The sequence below is a fragment of the Ambystoma mexicanum genome, chromosome 3p, assembly GCF_040938575.1.
Source record: "Ambystoma mexicanum isolate Mex_15411 chromosome 3p, UKY_AmexF1_1, whole genome shotgun sequence".
NCBI classification, from domain to species: Eukaryota; Metazoa; Chordata; class Amphibia; order Caudata; family Ambystomatidae; genus Ambystoma; species Ambystoma mexicanum.
In genome coordinates, this window is record NC_090925.1 from 1125417302 (window position 1) to 1125436463 (window position 19162).

At 46.2% G+C, this 19162-nt stretch overlaps 1 long non-coding RNA gene across 3 annotated transcripts in view; it reads right to left on the reverse strand.

The window, feature by feature from the left end:
* The window catches only part of LOC138581293 (uncharacterized), a 77277-nt gene extending 58366 nt beyond the window's left edge, over positions 1-18911 (reverse strand). For 2 of the 3 annotated variants that reach the window (XR_011304506.1, XR_011304507.1), the window contains exon 1: positions 18740-18911. This is a non-coding gene — a long non-coding RNA (uncharacterized lncRNA). The remainder of the gene's footprint in view (positions 1-18739) is intronic. The other variant, XR_011304508.1, reaches the window with a different exon arrangement.
* Positions 18912-19162: the final 251 nt, after the last annotated feature.

Here is a 19162-nt window from a genome sequence, read left to right on the forward strand (position 1 = left end):
AATAGGTGTGTGATGTCACTACCCGTACCCCAGGCATTTTGGAATATTGACATCCATGTTTCTGGGGTTTCGCCCTGGGCGCAATATTTTTGGAACGTTCCATAGGACTACATTAACCAGAATGCAAAGGGTCTTAAACGTCAGCATTAGCTCAACATAGTAACACACAAGGGGCAGTTTTAGACAACAGCAACTATTACCTTAAAGACACGTTCCAAGGGAAAACATTCAATCAAGTCTGTTTGTAGCCATCCTACAAAAGATTCATGGAGTTGATATGCTTGATTAATTTAAATCTACATCTCAACAGAATAAATACTGTTTCACGTGTCGGACAAGCAATCAATTGTGCCTTCTACGGGGAAGACTGAAATGCAGGTTTGTACTTCACAGATGCGATTGTAAAACCATTGCGGGAACACCATTAATTGCAGCATGGCGAGCAATGAGTACATTTGCTGTGACATTGCTGGGGCCATGGGGTTCCATACACTTACGCTTAAATGGTACAATTTTCCTGCCACCCACTGGTGGCCCAAGAGTGATGAATACAAAAACACACAATTGGGTGCCTAAGGTTTGTGAGGGTTTCATCCATGCAACGAGATTATAGCACGAACGTCTGAAACAATACCCCAAGATAAATGAAAATTAGCAACAAAAAAATCGCGTGGGTCTATGGGGGACCTAAAAAGTGGGTGACCACAGATTTGAGTTGGGAGAAACCCTAATATACAGGATGCATATGAAGGTGACAGAAGGACAGAGATGAAGTCTAACTAGCACTACATATGTACCCTCTATTGCTTGAAAGCACTGATGTGCCGCTTATCTAAAAGTGATAGGAAATGGAAAAGGAATATCTGCCAATTTCTAGTAGGCACCTGTCAAAAGCTATAATTTAGAGTAATCTCCTAACTCAAGACAAGTACACTGCGTAATCAATGCAATGTGTGGAGTGACTTAGCAGTAAAAAGTGAACAGAAATGGGTTCAAACAAGCGCTTAATTAGTCTACTTATGGTAAGAATACAGTTTAATGACCAGGTCCTGAAGAAGATATCAGTAATCGCAGTCATTGAAACAGGTCAACCCATTGTTGCAGTGAAGATATCCTTGAATTCTTGGCAGGATACATATTTTACACTTGGCTCACACCTGTGCATGGTGACAGGGTTATTGTGAGCACATTTTAATTTGGATCCCCCTAGGCGGGACCTTCCTTTTAGGATCCAGGGGTGACCAACACATGCTCCAAGAGCGTCCTGTCCAGTTGGTTAAAAAAAGTTACGTGCAATTCCCTGAGGCAGCATCTATCATGTGAACATATACTAGACAGGGTTACATTGATACATCTGTCCTGGGTCACTCCTCTTGGATATCTAGCATTTGAACCCATCTATTGAGTCATTCTGGTTAGTAGGAACAGCTTTCACCCTCTTTCCCTTTTAGCTAGGCGGAGCACCACTGTCAACCTAGGGCTAGTACCTCCTGACAGCGTGTGCTTCTCATTGAGGGACAGTGTTAGTGGTCCACATGCGTTTTTTGTGCTTTAGAATGGAAACATATGCATGAGAGAATGCTCGTTTGTCTGTTTAGATGTGTGAAAAAGTTATGGGATAAAACGGAGGAATGAAAGTGCTCTCCCAGTCAGATCATTAACTCCTTCACACTGTTTGTTGTATTGTTTCCCATGTGGGATGACCATCCCTAAACCCAGCAGCTGTTCCAGGGAGCCCCGGCCTGTCGTTTCCCAGAGGAAAAAGCTGTAACGCAGGCCAGCCAGAGTTCCAGGATGGTGGGGGGTGATGTCCCAGGCCTTGGGCACCCGTCTCCCATGTGGGTCGACCATCCCCAAGCCCAGCCTGGAGTTCTGGCTGGGCTGCATTACAGCTTTTCCCCACAAGGAAGCCCCGGCAGTGTGTCCTCCACCGAGGGATATTCTGCAATGCAGCCCAACCTGAGCTCCATGATGGCTAGGGGTGATGTCCCTGGCCTTGGGTGGCTCTCTCCCATTTGGGTTGACCGTCCACAAGCCCAGATGCAGTTCTGGGGAGCCTCTGCAGTGTCCCCGTCTTTTCCCAGAGGGAGAAGCTGGAATACAACCCAGCGAGAGTTTCAGGATGGTGGGGGTGATGTCCCTAGCCTTGGACGGCTGTCTCTCATGTGGGTTGACCATCCCCAAGCACAGCAGCAGTCCCAGGGAGCCGTGGCAGGGTCCCAATCCATTCCTGGAGGGTAATTCTGTAACGCAGCAAAGCCAGAGCTTCACGATGGTCGGGGGTGATGTCCCAGGCCTTGGGCACCCGTCTCCCACGTGGGTCGACCATCCCCAAGCCCAGCCTGAAGCTCTGGCTGGGCTGCGTTACAGTTTTCCCTCCAGGGAAGAATGGGGACCCTTCCGGAGCTCCCTGGAACCGCTGCTGGGCTTGGGGACAGTCAACCCACATAGAAGACTTCCGGTCAAGACCAGGGAAATCACCCCCCAACATCCTGGAACTCTGGATGGCCTGCGTTGCAGCTTTCGCTCTGCGGGAAAGGCTGGGAAACCTGCCGGGGCTCCTTGGAACCGCCGCTGGGATTGGGGATAGTCATCCCACGAGAGACAGCCGTCCAAGACCAGGGACATCACCTCCCCACCATCCTGGAACTCAGGCTGGCCTGCGTTGCAGTGTTTCCCTCCAGGGAAAAATTGGGACCCTGCCAAGGCTCCCTGGAACCACTGCTGGGCTTGGGGACAGTCAACCCACATGGAAGACTTCCGCCCAAGACCAGGGGAATCACCCCCCACCATCCTGGAAGTCTGGCTGGCCTGCATTACAGCTTTTCTCTCTGGGAAAGGACAGGAACCCTGCAGGGGCTCCCTGGAACAGAACAGCTGCAGGGCTTGGGGATGGTCAACTCACATGGGACACAGCTGGCCAAGGCCAGGGACATCACCCGCACCATCCTGGAGCTCTGACTCGGCTGTGTTACAGCTGTTCCCCACAAGGAAGCCCCAGCAGTGTGCCCTCCACCGAGGGATATTCTGCAATGGAGCCCAGCCTGAGCTCCATGATGGTTGGGGGTGAGGTCCCTGGCCTTGGGCGGCTGTCTCCCATTTTGGTTGATCGTCCACAGGCCAAGTGACAGTTCTGGGGAGCCTCTGCAGTGTCCCTGTTCTTTGACAGAGGGACAAGCTGTAACACAACCCAGCAAGAGTTTCAGGATGGTTGGGGGTGATGGGCCTGGCCTTGGGCGGCTGTCTCTCATGTGGGTCGACCATCCCCAAACACAGCAGCAGTCCCAGAGAGCCGTGGCAGGGTCCCAATCCATTACTGGAGGGTAATTCTGTAACGCAGCCCAGCCAGAGCTTCACGATGGTCGGGGGTGATGTCCCAGGCCTTGGGCACCCGTCTCCCACATTGGTCGACCATCCCCAAGCCCACCCTGAAGCTCTGGCTGGGCTGCGTTACAGTTTTCCCTCCAGGGAAGAATGGGGACCCTTCCGGGGCTCCCTGGAACCGCTGTTGGGCTTGGGGAAAGTCAACCCACATGGGAGACAGCCACACAAAGCAAGGGACATCACCCCTGCCATCTTAGAACTCCGGCTGGCCTACGTTACAGCGTTTCCCTCCTGGAAAAGACAGGGACCCAGCCGGGGCTACCTGGAACCGCTGCTGGGCTTGGGGATGGTCAAACCACATGGGAAACAACACAACACACAGGGTGAATGATTTAATAATCTGAGTGGGAGAGCATTTTCATTCCTCAGTTATATCCCATAACTTTTTCACACATCTAAAGGAGCATTCTCTCATGCACATGTTTCCATTCTAAAGCAAACAAAATGCATGTGGACCACTAACACTGACCCTCAAAGAGAAGTACCTCCTGACCCTGTCAGGAGGTGCTTTCCCTAGGTTCACGGTGGTGCGCAGCCTATCTAACAGGAAAAGAAGGCGAAAGCTTTCCCCACTAACTAATATGACACATAAGATGAGTTCAAATGCTAAAAGTCCAAGAGGAGTGACCCAGGTCAGGTGTATAAATGTAACCCTGTCTAGTATATGTTCACAAGAGACATACTGCCTCAGGGAATTGAACATATATGTATTAACCAATTGGACAGGACGCTCTTAGAACATGTGTCGGTCACTCCTGGATCCTAAAGGAAGGTCCGTCCTAGGGAATCCAAATCAAAGTTTGCTCACAATAACCCTGTCACCATGCACAGGTGTGAGCTAAGTGTAAAATATGTATCCTGACAAGACTTTAAGGATATCATCAGTGTAAAAAATGGATCGATCTGTTTTGATGACTGAGATTACTGATGTCATCTTCTTCAGGGCCTGGTCATTCACACTTCGGGGTTGCTCGGTTTGGAATCTGCAGATCTGGATTGGGCAAACACCTCCATCCCCTCAGATCTCTAGGCATTGGTGGTGTGGAAATGGTAGATGGACGTGAGTGCAAGCTTGGTCACTCCTCGCCTGATGGCATGTAAATGCCTTGCATCTGTTCACTGCCTTTGTTGTCTCAATCGTACAGACAGCAGCTCCGTTTCAGTAGCTGGCAGCAGGAACCAAGTGCAGCGTCATTCCCAGGGAACCCCAGAAGTGTCCCCATCGCTTCCCAGAGGGGAATTCTTTAACGCAGCCGAGCCAGAACTACAGGATGGTCGAGGGTGGTGTCCCTGGCCTTGTGCCTTTGGAACAATAACCCAAGATAAATTAACATTAGCAACAAAAGGTCACGTGGGTCTGTGAGGGCACTAACCAGAAGGTTACCACAGATTTGATTTAGGAGGAACCCTAATATACAGGATGCATACAAATGGGACAGAAGGACAGAGGTGAATTCTAACTACCACTACCTATGTACCTTCTATTGCTAGAAAGCGCTGCTGTGCCGCTTATCTAAAAGTGATAGGAAACGGAAAAGGAATATCTACCAATTTCTAGTACGCACCCGTCAAAACTATAATTTAGAATAATCTCCTAACTCAAGACAAGCACACTGCGTAATCAATGCAATGTGTCGAGCGATTTAGCAGTAAAAAGTAAACAAAAAAGGGTTCAAACACACACCACGTCAGTCTACTTATGGTAAGAATACAGTTTAATGACCTGTAGAACTGGCTAGGAGTGTGTGGGCGTTAGTAAATGTATTTTTGTGTATTTTATGAAATGTAAACTTTGTATGATGTTCACACCCATCAGTGACTTCAGGCGATGTTGCTAGGATTAAATGTCATGCGATATTATGTTACGTGATGTCATTGAAGTCATATGAAATCACTTCCTGTGATGACATGTGTGTGATGTCACTTCCTGTACCCCAAGCAGTTTGGTATATTGACATCCATGTTTCTGGGGTTTCGCCCTGGGTGCAATATGTTTGGAAAGTTCCATAGGACTACAATCACCAGAATGCAAAGGGGCTTAAACATCAGAATTAGCTCAACATAATTACACACAAGGGCAGCTTTAGACATCAGCAACTATTACTTTAAAGACACGTTTCAAGGTAACACATACAATCAAGTCTGTTTGCAGCCATCCTACAAAAGATTCATGGAGTCGATATGCTCGATTAATTTAAATCTACATCTCAACAGAATAAATACTGTTTCACGTGTCGAACAAGCAATCAACTGTGCCTACTACGCGGAAGACTGAAATGCAGGTTTGTACTTCACAGATACGATTCTAAAACCATTGCGGGAACACCATTAATTGCAGCACGGCGAGCAAGGAGTTCATTTGCTGTAACAGTGCTGGGGCTGTGGGGTTCCATACACTTGCTCTTAAATGGTGCAATTTCCCACCCACCCACTGGTGACCCAAGGGTGATGAATACAAAAACATACAATTGGGTGCCTAAGGTTTCTGAGGGTTTCATCCAGCAAACGAGATTATAGCACAAAAATCTGGAACAATACCCCAAAATAAATGAAAATTAGCAACAAAAGTCACGCGAGTCTGTGGGTGCCCTAAAAAAGAGCGTTACCACAGATTTGATTTAGGAGAAACCCTAATATACAGGATGCATACAAAGGGACAGAAGGACAGGGGTGAAGTCTAACTACTGCTACCTATGCCCCCTCTATTGCTAGAAAGCGCTGGTGTGCCGCTTCTCTAAAAGTAATAGGAAACGGAAAAAGAATATCTACCAATTTCTAGTAGGCACCTGTCAAAAGCTATAATTTAGAGTAATCTCCTAACTGAAGACAAGTACACTGCGTAATCAATGCAATGTGTGGAGTGACTTAGCAGTAAAAAGTTAACAAAAAAAGGGGTAAAACACGAGCCTAATTAGTCTACTTATGGTAAGAATACAGTTTAATGACCAGGTCCTGAAGAAGATGACGTCAGTAATCGCAGTCATAGAAGCAGGTCGACCCATTGTTGCACTGAAAATATCCTTGAATCCTTTCCAGGATACATATTTTACACTTAGCTCACACCTGTGCATGGTGACAGGGTTATTGTGAGCACATTTTAATTTGGATCCCCTAAGCGGGACCTTCCTTTTAGGATCCAGGAGTGACCGACACATGCTCTAAGAACGTCCTCTCCAGTTGGTTAAAAAAAGTTATGTGCGATTCCCTGAGGCAGTATCTATCCTGTGAACATATACTAGACAGGGATACATTTATACACCTGTCCTGGGTCACTCCTCTTGGATATCTAGCATTTGAACTCATCTATTGTGTCATTTTGGTTAGTAGGGACAGCTTTCACCCCCTTTCCCTTTTAGATAGGCGGAGCAGCACCGTCAACCTAGGGCTAGCACCTCCTGACAGCGTGTGCTTCTCATTGAGGGACAGTGTTAGAGGTCCACATGCATTTTTTATGCTTTAGAATGTAAACATATGCACGAGAGAATACTCCTTTGTCCGTTCAGATATGTGAAAAAGTTCTGGGATAAAACGGTGGAATGAAAGTGCTCTCCCATTCAGATTATTAAATCCCTTACCCCGTTTGTTGTGTTGTTTCCCATGTGGGTTGACCATCCCCAAGCCCAGCAGTGGTTCCAGGGAGCCCCAGCAGGGTCCCTGTCCTTTCCTGGAGGGAAAAGCTGTAACACAGGCCAGCCCGAGTTCCAGGATGGCGGGGTGATGTCCTTGGCCTTGCGTGGCTGTCTCCCATATGAGTTGACTTTCCCCAAGACCAGCGGCTGTTCCAGGGAGCCTCTGCAGTGTCCCTATCCTTTCACAGAGTGAGAAGCTTTAAGCGCAAGCCAGACAGAGTTCCAGGGTGGAGGGGGGGTTCATGTACCTGGCCTTGGGTGGCTGTCTCCCATGTGGGTTGACCGTTCCCAAGGACAGCAGCGGCTTCAGGGAGCCCCAGCAGGGTTCCCATTCTTCCCCATAGGGAAAATCTGTAACGCAGCCCAGCTAGAGTTCCAGGCTGGGCTTGGGGATTGTCGACCCACATGGGAGACGGGTGCCCAAGGCCTGGGACATCACCTCTGCCCATCCTGGAAATCCCACTGGGCTGCACTGCAGGATTTCCCTCTGGGAAGGAATGGGAACTGGGAATGACGCTGCACTTGGGGATGTCAACCCACATGGGAAACAGCTGCCCAATGGCACAGACATCACCCTCCACCATCCTGGAACTCTGGTTGGCCTGTGTTGCAGCTTTTCCGTCCAAGAAAGGACGAAGACACTGCCAGGGATCCCTAGAACCGCTGCTGGACTTGTGGACAGCCAACCCTCATGGGAACAGCCACGCAAGACCAGTGACATCGCCCACAGCCACCCTGGAACTCTGGGTGGCATGTGTTACAGCTTCCCCCCTGGGAAAGGACAGACACCTTGCTGGGACTCCCTGGAACCAACGCTGGGCTTGGGTATGGTCAAACCACATGGGAAACAACACAACAAACAGGGGGAAGGATTTAATAATCTGAGTGGGAGAGCACTTTCTTTCCTCCGTGTTTCGCATATCTAAACGTACAAAGGAGCATTCTCTCATGCTTATGTTTCCATTCTAAAGCACACAAAAATGCAAGTGCAAATGCATGCAGCGCATATATAAAAGATTAGCTACCCACCTGCAGTGGGTAGCTAATCTCTTTCATCAGCATTTGAGAGGCTTACTAATGTCAAATTATATGTCGATAGACCACTGCTCATACCTTCCCACAACCCTTAGTGTGTATTAAAGACATGGTCCGTATTTAACATATCAATACAATGTACATTTCAAATGCTCTTAGACTCTCCTGTATAGTATCCATCTGTTAATTATAAGAAATATAGAAACATTGCTAATATCGTCACTAAACATGACACTTAATATGCAAAACGTTATTGAGCAGGCAGATATAGTTCAATCCTCCAAGCCTACCCAAGACTAATCAACCTTCTCAGAGACATCATAGCCACCTTAAAAGTAACTGCCTGCCTCAACAGGTCTCGCTATGCCACATCATCCAATGTTGCTAGGCCATTTTCATAGAGGCACCTGCCCTTTCAATACCTTTCTCAATGTGAAATTAATGATGAGTAAAACCTCTCATACTCACTAGCTGTAGAAGGTAGGGAGATGAAGGCTGGAGAGGACAACTTGATGTCTGGAGCTGTCTGCACAATCCAATTAAAATTCCAAAAATATCCCTGCCAACTGGAAAAACCAATATACCCCATCAAAATCACCATGGTCTCTTTTGGCAAAAACAGCAAAAAGGGACGCAGTGGCAATTGGAAGGGCGCATGGTGGCAGTTAATAGTCAGTTATTTATTGGTGGTGAGCTTATTGCTATGGATAGGGTTTAATCCCCAATGCGGCTGCATTGAAAATAGTAGTTCTTCTCAAAAGCAAATAGTCATAGTCCTTTGGGGACTCAAAGGCTTCAAAAAAGCCAACATTCCAATTTAGTGGCTTGAAAACAGTGCATCCTGGACACCTGCACCCTCTTCAGGTTCTCCATCCTATCCATTATTCGAAATGACTATGTACTTCAAGTGTATTGCTCACGGTGCCTTTACGTTGATACGGGTACATGCGAAACTGCTTATATTTACACTGCCTATGTTTTCATTTATTACTTCACTAACCTATCACTGCCATACGTTGCCCACTGTGATCTCTGGTGCCCCATCACCTAGCCTCGCCTAGTAGGTTCACCATGCGATATGTCCTTCACCTATTATGTCTTATTGCCTACATATAGAGGTAGATAAACAGAAGTAGCGTTTTCCCTTTATTTCTATTTGCCACCATATAACTTGTCCTCGCATCTACCTTAGATCTACTCATCACGACTAGTGCGAGTTTTCCTATGCTGTACCTTCCGTTCCCGAACATGTCCGATACATGCAACAGAGATGCAACCCCCTGGTTGCCCGTTCTGTTGGTGTGTGCCCCCCACACCTCCTTTGTCGCCCATTTTGTTTTTGTGTGCCACTCATCCACCTTGGTGGCCCGTGATAATGGTGCGTACCCCCCACCCCTCCCTGGTCACCCGTGATGTTTGTGTGTGCCCCCACCTCCCCTGGCCGCCCGTGATGTTGATGTGTGCCCCTCTCCTGTGTTGCTGAGTGTGCCCCTACCACCCCAGTCACCTGCAATGTTTGTGTGTGCCCCCTCCCGGTAGCCCGTCATGTTGATGTGCGCCCCCAACCCCACCTGATCGCCTGTGTTGCTGTTGGTGCCCCCACACCATCATGGTTGCCTGTGTTGCTGTGTGTGTCCCCCACTGCCCCCTTGGTCACCTGTGTTGCTCTGTGTGCCCCATCCACCCCATGGTAACCTGTGTTGCTGTGTGTGCCCCCCACCCTTCATCTCGTTTTTCTACCCCTCCCCTTTCCCTCTCCTCCAAGCCAGAACCGCCTAAACTGTCTCTCTGCATTTATATGGTGCTGCCGCCCTACATGATGTTTGTGCCACCTAAACTGACTCTGCATTTGTATGCTGCTGCCACCCTGCAACATGGGGGTTAGGCAACATATATGTTTTTGCAAGCACTTATGCAACTAAGTAAGCCTTCGGTAACAGCGATGCGGTGCCCAAGGAATGTTGTGCGCTTTATAAATGCAAATAAATAATAACCGATGCACTTGGAACATTTCCCATGAAGTCTGAAATGAACTCTAGAAACATTGTCTATGGGCTTCGCTCGCGGCGTTTCCATAATAGGAAGAGGTCTTTTGTGAAGACCGGAAGTCAAAAACCAATGTTATTTTCTACATTTAATTGTGAATCCTGCTTATTGCCTGAATATATCAAATGCATGACACTGGGTGCCCATGTTAAAGACTACATGGCTGGGAATTGCACTCAGACAGTATATCCCCAAGCAGGATTAAAACTAAAAACACATAAGTGGCCATAGGAGGCTATAGTGGCATATGAATGGCATTACCCCTGTCCAATGTTCATTCTGCTGGGTCTAGCCCCACTATAAATTGACCACCATGGCATATCAAGACAGCATCTAACTTAAAGTGCGGTTGGTTTCTAAAAAGGTCTTTAGTATCGGTTAGGTATTTTATGAAATGTAAAGTTTGTATGATGTTTACACCCATCAGTCACTTCAGGTGATGTTGCTAGGATTGAATTTCATGCAACATTATTTTACGTGATGTCAATGAAGTCAAACGTCATATGAAATCAATACCTGCGATGTCATAGGTGTGTGATGTCATTTCTCGTACCCCAGGCATTTTAGTATATTGAGATCATGATTCTGGGGTTTCGCCCTGGGAGCAACATTTTTGGAAAGTTCCATAGTACTACATTCACCAGAATGCAAAGGGGCCTAAAAGTCAGAATTAGCTCAACATAATTACGCACAATGGGCCGCTTTAGAAATCAGCAACTCTTACTTTAAAGACACGTTCATGGAGTTGTTACGCTTGATCAATTTAAATCTACATCTCAACAGAATAAATACTGTTTCACGTGTCAAACAAGCAATCAACCGTGCCTTCTACGGGGAAAGACTGAAATGCAGGTTTGTACTTCACAGATGCGATTGTAAAACCATTGCGGGAACACCATTAATTGCAGCATGGCGAGCAATGAGTACATTTGCTGTGACAGTTCTGGAGCCGTGGGGTTCCATACACTTGCGCTTAAATGGCGCAATTTCCATGCCACCCACTGGTGACCCAAAGGTGATGAATACAAAAACACACAATTGGATGCCTAAAGTTTATGAGGGTTTCATATATGCAACGAGATTATAGCACAAACATTTGGAACCATACCCCAAGGTAAATGAACATTACCAACAAAAAGTCATTCATGTGGGTCCGTGGGTGCCCTAAAAAGAGGGTAACCAAAGATTTGAGTTAGAAGAAACCCCAATATACAGGATGCATACAAAGGCGACAGAAGGACAGAGGTGAAGTCTAACTACTGCTACCTATGTACCCTCTATTGCTAGAAAGCGCTTGTGTGCCGCTTATCTAAAGGTGATAGGAAACGGAAAAGGAATATCTACAAATTTCTAGCACGCACCTGTCAAAAGCTATCATTTAGAGGAATCTCCTAACTCAAGACAAGCACACTGCGTAATCAATGCATTGTGTGGAGTGACTTAGCAGTAAGAAGTGAACAAAAAGGGTTCAAACACACGCCTAATCAGTCTACTTATGTTAAGTATACAGTTTAATGACCAGGTCCTGAAGAAGATGACATAAGTAACCTCAGTCATTGAAACAGGTCGACCCATTGTTACACTGAAGATATCCTTGAATTCCTGACAGGATACTGTTTTACAATTAACTCACACCAGTGCATGGTGACAGGGTTATTGTGAGCACATTTTAATTTGGATCCCCTAAGCGGGATCTTCCTTTTAGGATCCAGGAGTGACCGACACATGTCCTAAGAGCATCCTGTCCAGTTGGTTAAAAAAGTTATTTGCAATTCCCTGAGGCAGCATCTATCCAGTGAACATATACTAGACAGGGTTACATTTATACACCTGTCCTGGGTCACTCGTCTTGGATTTCTAGCATTTCAACTCCTCTACTGTGTCATATTGGTTAGTAGGGACATCTTTCTCCTTCTTTCCCTTTTAGATAGGCGGAGCACCACTGTCAACCTAGGCACAGAACCTCCTGACAGGGCCAGGGTGTGCTTCTCGTTGAGGGACAGTGTTAGTGGTCCACATGCATTTTTTTGTGCTTTAGAATGGAAACATATGCATGAGAGAATGCTCCTTTGTCCATTTAGATGTGTGAAAAAGTTCCGGGATAAAACGGAGGAATTAACGTGCTCTCCCATTCAGATTATTAAATCCCTCACCCTATTTGTTGTGTTATTTCCCATGTGGGTTGACCATCCCCAAGACCAGCAGCGGTTCCAGGGAGCCCCAGCAGGGTCCCTGTCCTTTCCCGGAGGAAAAAGCTGCAACACAGGCCAGCCAGAGTTCCAGGATGGCAGGAGGGGGGGGGTGATGTCCTTGGCCTTTCGTGGCTGTCTCCCATATGGGTTGACTTTCCCCAAGCCCAGCGGCTGTTCCAGGGAGCCTCTGCAGTGTCCCTTTCCTTTCCCAGAGTGAGAAGCTTTAACGCAAGCAAGCCAGAGTTCCAGGATGGTGGGCGATGATGTACCTGGCCTTGGGTGGCTGTCCCCCATGTGGGTTGACCGTTTCCAAGCACAGTAGCGGTTGCAGGGAGCCCCAGCAAGGTCCCCATTCTTCCCCAGAGGGAAAATCTGTAACGCCGCCCAGCTAGAGTTCCAGGCTGGGCTTGGGGAAGGTCGACCCACATGGGAGACGGGTGCCCAAGGCCTGGGACATCACCTCTGCCCATCCTGGAGATCCCACTGGGCTGCACTACAGGATTTCTCTCTGGGAAGGGATGGGGACCCCGCTGGGGCTCCCTGGGAATGACGTTGCACTTGGGGATGGTCAACCCACATGGGAAACAGCCGCCCAATGCCAGGGACATCACGCTCCACCATCCTGGAACTCTGGCTGGCCTGCGTTGCAGCTTCTCCCTCCGAGAAAGGACAGAGTCACTGCCAGGGATCCCTAGAACCGCTGCTGGACTTGAGGACAGCCAACCCACATGGGAGTCAGCCACACAAGACCAGCAACATCGCCCCAAGCCATCCTGGAACTCTGGCTGGCCTGCGTTACAGCTTTCCCCCCAGGAAAGGACAGGGACCTTGCCAGGGCTCCCTGGAACCACGGCTGGGCTTGGGTATGGTCAACCCACATGGGAAACAACACAACAAACAGGGTGAAGGATTTAATAATCAGAGTGAGAGAGCACTTTCATTGCTACATTATATCCCATAACTTTTTCACATACTACCCATCAGAATCACCATGGTTGCATTTGGTGATAACAGCAAAAAGGGACGCAGTGGCAATTGGAAGGGCCCATGCTGTCAGCTAATAGTCAATTATTAATTGGTGGTGAACTTATTGCTATGGATAGGGTTTAATCCCCAATGCAAATAGTAGTTCTTCTCAAAAGCAAATAGACATAGTCCTTTGGGGACTCAAAGCCCTCAAAAAAGCCAAAATTCCAATTTAGTGGCTTGAAAAAAGTGCATCCTGGACACCCGCACCATCTTCAGGTTCTCTATCCTATCCATTATTCATAATGAGTACGTACTCCAAGTGTATTGCTCATTGTGCCTCTATGTTGATACGGGTACATGCGAAACTGCTTATGTTTTCATTTATTATTTCACTAACCTATCACTGCTGGTGCTCCATTATCACCTAGCCACGCCTAGTCATTTCACCATGAGATATGTCCTTCACCTATTATGTCTTATTGCCTACAAATAGAGGCAGATAAACACAAGTAGCATGTTCCGTTTGTTTGTATATGCCACTGCATAACTTGTCCTCATATCTACCTTAGATGTAATCACTGCAACTAGTGCGAGTTTTCCTATGCTGTACATTCCTTTCCCGAACATGTCCGATACATGCAACCGAGATGTAAACCCGCTGGTTGCCCATTGTGTTGGTGTGTGCCCCCACCCCTCCTGGTTGCCCGTGATGTTGAATTGTGCCCCCCACCTCGCCCCTTGGTCACCCGTGATGTTGATGTCTGCCACCCACACTGCCTTGTTACCTGTGCTGCTGTGAATGCACCCACCCCACCCATAGCTGCCTGTGTTGCTGTGTGTGCCCCCCACCCATGGTCACCTGTGTTGCTGTGTGTGCCCCCATGCCCTCCTTGGTCGGCTATGTTGCTGTGTGTGCACCCACCCCACCCACAGTTGCCTGTGTTGCTGTGTGTACTCCCCACCCTCTATCTCATTTTCCTCCCCCTCCTCCAAGCCACACCCGCCTAAACTGTCTTTCTGCATTTGTACGCTGCTGCCGCCCTGCAACATGGGGTTGGTCAACATGTTTGTGCTACCTAAACAGTTTTTGCATTTGTATGCTGCTGCCACCCTGCAACATGGGGTTGGGCAACACGTTTGTGCCACCGAAACTGACTCTGCCGCCCTGCACCATGGGGTTGGCCAACATTTTTGTGCCACCTAAACTGTCTCTCTGCATTTGTATGCTGCTTCCACCCTGCAAAATGGAGTTAGGCAACCTGTATGTTTTTGCAAGCCCTTATGTAACTAAGTAAGCCTTCTGTAACAGCGCTGCGGTGCCCAAAGACTGTTGTACGTTTTATAAATGCAAATAAATAAATAAAATAACCGAGGCACTTGGAACACTTCCCATGAAATCTGAAATTAATCCTAGAAACATTGTCTACGGGATTCCCTCGCAGTGTTTCCATAACAGGATGAGGTCTTTTGTGAAGACCGGAAGTCCAAAACCAATGTTATTTTCTGCATTTAATTGTGAATCCTACTTATTGAATGACTATATCAAATGCATGACACTAGGTGCCCATGTTAAAGACCAAATAGCTGGGAATTACACTCAGACAGTATACCCCAAGCAAGATTAAAACTAAACACACATAAGTGGCCATAGGAGGCTACAGTGGCATATGAATGGCAGTACCCCTGTCCAATGTTCATTCTACTGGGTCTAGCCCCACTATAAATTGACCACCATGGCATATCAAGACAGCATCTAACTTAAAGTGCGGTTGGTTTCTAAAAAGGTCTTATTTAGTATCGGTTAGGTATTTATGAAATGTAAACTTTGTATGATGTTTACACCCATCAGTCACTTCAGGTGATGTTGCTAGGATTAGATTTCATGCAACATTATTTTACGTGATGTCAATGAAGTCAAATGTCATATGAAATCAATACCTGTGATGTCATAGGTGTGTGATGTCATTTCTCGTACCCCAGGCATTTTGGTATATTGAGATCCATGATTCTGGGGTTTTGCCCTGGGCACAATATTTTTAGAACTTTCCATAGGACTACATTCACCAGACTGCAAAGGGTCTTAAACGTCAGCATTAGCTCAACATAATTACACACAAGGGGCAGCTTTAGGCATCAGCAACTATTACTTTAAAGGCACATTCCAAGGGAACACATTCGATTGCGTCTGTTTGTAGCCATCTTACAAAAGATTCATGGAGTTGTTACGCTTGATTAATTTAAATCTACATCTCAACAGAATAAATACTGTTTCACGTGTCGAACAAGCAATCAACTGTGCCTTCTACGGGGAAGACTGAAATGCAGGTTTGTACTTCACAGACGCGATTGTAAAACCATTGCGGGAACACCATTAATTGCAGCATGGTGAGCAATGAGTACACAAAGCGCTGCTGTGCCGCTTATCTAAAAGCAATAGGAAACGGAAAAGGAAAAGGAATATCTACCAATTTCTAGTACGCACCTGTAAAGGACTATAATTTAGAGTAATCTAACTCACGACAAGCACACTGCGTAATCAATGCAATGTGTGGAGTGACATAGCAGTAAGAAGTAAACAAAAAAGGGTTCAAACATGCGCCTAATCAGTCTACTTATGGTAAGAATGCAGTTTAAAGACCTGTAGAACTGGCTAGGGGTGTATGGGTGGGAGTACAAAAATTAGCAAAGTTACACATTTTTTAAAACCGGGTTCTCTAATGAACCCATCTGTACCTGTAAACCTATCAAATGTTTACATGTAATGTATCAATAATGAAACAATGGAAGAAAAAAACAGAGCTTGCACAGCGACTGTGGGATGCTTGGAGGGGGCACCCACTTCAGTGTGGAAGCTAGAACAGGTGATTCCTTAAAGTTCCTTAAAGTTGTAAGTCATGATGAAACCTGCCTTACTTAATATTTTGGATGCCATCCCCTCACGCACACTGCATGTCCTGTGTAGTGCACAAACTCTCCATTATAACCCTCTGCAGCAGCAAATACCCAAAACAGTTGGATTAACACTTTTAAGAGCTAACTGGTGTAAATTGTGTCCAATAGTTCAGCCCCCCTGCCTATTCAACAAAGCTGTGACCCAAATCAAATGTATTTAAAAGCAGAAGTCTGTTTTCCAGTCCCTTTGATAAAGGCCAGAATACAAATCAAAGGTTTAGCTATGCAATCTCTGTTTGCCAAGTGGTGGGAATGGAACAAATTTAGTGGGGGGTTGGAGGGGTTCCCACAAAAGCCGGGGTGGGGGCAGAGTTTGTGGGGGCGGTGTCCGAGGAGGCGGGTTTAGAGGGTGCAGAGCTAGCAGTTGACCTCCGATCAAAGGAAATGCATACTTGCCAACATTCTGTGATCAAAGAGAGAGATTTTTTCAAGTTTCAAAAATAGTCATTAGCAATAGGGTATCACCGCAGGACATGACATCACACAAAATGTGCCCCTGATCAGATTACAAGAAATGTCTAATTGGGACAGTTGGATTTCTTGAGAAATGACATAACGAAGGAGTGACTAAGCACTGTGTTAAGCCTTCTTAGTTTTGGCTGTTAAGGGTGTTGTGAGCGCCGCCTATAAGTCAACCATTGGCAAGGACAGTGAAGATAGATAGGTGAGACTTATGTGTTATGAAGAAGCACAGCCTGTTGAGGGGTTCATGGGGAGGTTTGACTTCATACCCACCCATTCACCACGCTAGTCCAGATGTCCATTGCGTGCTCCTCTCTGTGCACAATACACATGAATTGGATTTATATGAGCAAGCTTTGTTCTTTTAAGGTGACTGCAAAATGATAAATAAGCAGTCTACTGAAAGGCAATGAATTGCAGCTGTAAACCAGCTCCAAGTGTGAGAAAAATGTTTTGAGCAAGTATGCCCTCAGTCACTTGATTTATAAGGAAGTGTGTGTCCTTGCGTCTGTTCCTTGCACTATATTCCTGTTGGGGACGAGCATTGGAAAGGCCGACAGTGTTGGATCTTTTGTGGGCATTATATGGACATTTGCCAGGCACAGCCATAATGTGCCTAGTTACAAAAATAATGTTCTGTTTGTTAACATTTTATGGCAGAGAGCAGCACCATTGTGGAAATGCCTGGAGGGTCCCTGTGGCATGCATACACAACAGCCAGGACGTTTGGCTTTGCCACTTCTTGTTTTCGGAGGGAGTGTGGTGCAATGAACAGATATTCTGGGACAGATTTGCTTATAAGAACATTAACCGTTTTGAGTTTTGTGTAGACATTATTGGTATTTGCTAGGCACAACCATAGTGTGCCACAGTATTACCATTTTCCAACTTATAATGGGCAGTAGTACCATTACGGGAGCGCTCGAAAAGTGCCTGTCACCTGCCTACAGAAAAGCCCAAAAAGGTTGCCTTTACATTGCTTTTCTTCAAACATTTAGTAGGCAATCAAAATACAAACACAAAACAGGAATGGATGTAACCACATGAGGTTTCGTTACCGAACCATTCAAACAGCCTAAAACAATACAGATCACAAACCTTACAAGGAGAGAGAATAAAGACCCAAAGAGAAGTACATAAGAAAAGAAAATTAGACTATCAGAATTCCAAGCAAAATAATTAACCAACACACTCAATAAAGACCACTATATATCGTAAGACGTAGTTGGGGTGCTATTAATCAGTCTCATAGTGGGGTGCTATTAATCAGCCATTATGTTACCACAGAGGATAGTGTCAGGGCATTCCATTTACTGTGGTCGGCCGTAACCTCATTAATTCATACTTATTCATAAACTGTGCACTCCATCCACACACTAACACATAAGCAAACACACACCGTGGTATAAAACACTCCTCTTTTAAACATGGTCATCTAGAATTTAACATATATAGACAAAATAAAAAAAAAGTCAAATACCCTCCTTCCTAAATACTTATGCACTTACGTTTTAGCCTAAAAATCAAAAGCACCACAATAAATCAGTTTTTGTGAAAAAAGAGAAGTCTGTTGCATGCTATTTAGCTTCTGCCATTCAGTCACTGAAAAATAAATCTGGGGAAAAAAACATTTGTTTCATGCAGAATACTAGCAGGCTCGGGCTGGCCTATTGGTGAATATGTCACTGCTCAAACCAAAAACTGAAAATGCTATTGTGTGCCAGTTTTTTGGGTCAAAGTGGGACACCTTTCTGGCCCATGTGTGTCAGTTTGATAAGTTACTTCACTATCTGGCTAGTAGTTGTGGCCATTGTTCCTAAATACACATTCTTTAAAATGCATCATTTGCAGCACCTTTTATGTATAAGGTTCCCCTTGGCTACGATTTAGTCTGTTACAAAAGTAATGAATTGCCATTTGCAACTGTGGGCCACCTTTTCATTGGTGTACGAAACCATTTTGGGTCCCAGTCCGACCCTGGATACTAGGTGGGGCAATTACATTCCAATAACGAAATAATAATGTCAATAATGTCCAAATTAATAGGGTAAAACAGTTGCTCATCCCTACTCGTTCCCCTTTACCGGTCCCAGTCCTCTCCATTCCTCCACTTGTTCATATCCCTCATTCATTGCTAACATCCACACATGCTTCAGTTTTCTCCATGCCCTCCCTGCCGATCAACCTCTCCCCTCGCAGGTCTTGCCCGTCCTCCATGTTAGATGCTAGCCGAGTTCTCATTCAAGAAACGGACCATAGCAGAGGCGTGCCTACTCTGCGTCACGTGACTTCTTGCGTCATCTTTGTTTAATGAAGCGGTTCCGGAGCAATTATACTCATGGCAGCAGGATTCGGGAAGTGGAAGGTTGAGACTGAGCAGTCAGAAAATCCTGCTGACTCGGTCTTAGTCTATTACTTAACGGGATAGGATTTTTTGAGCATTAATGATATGTGCGTCTTTCTGGGGTCCCGGGGTGCTATTTGGTTAACTTT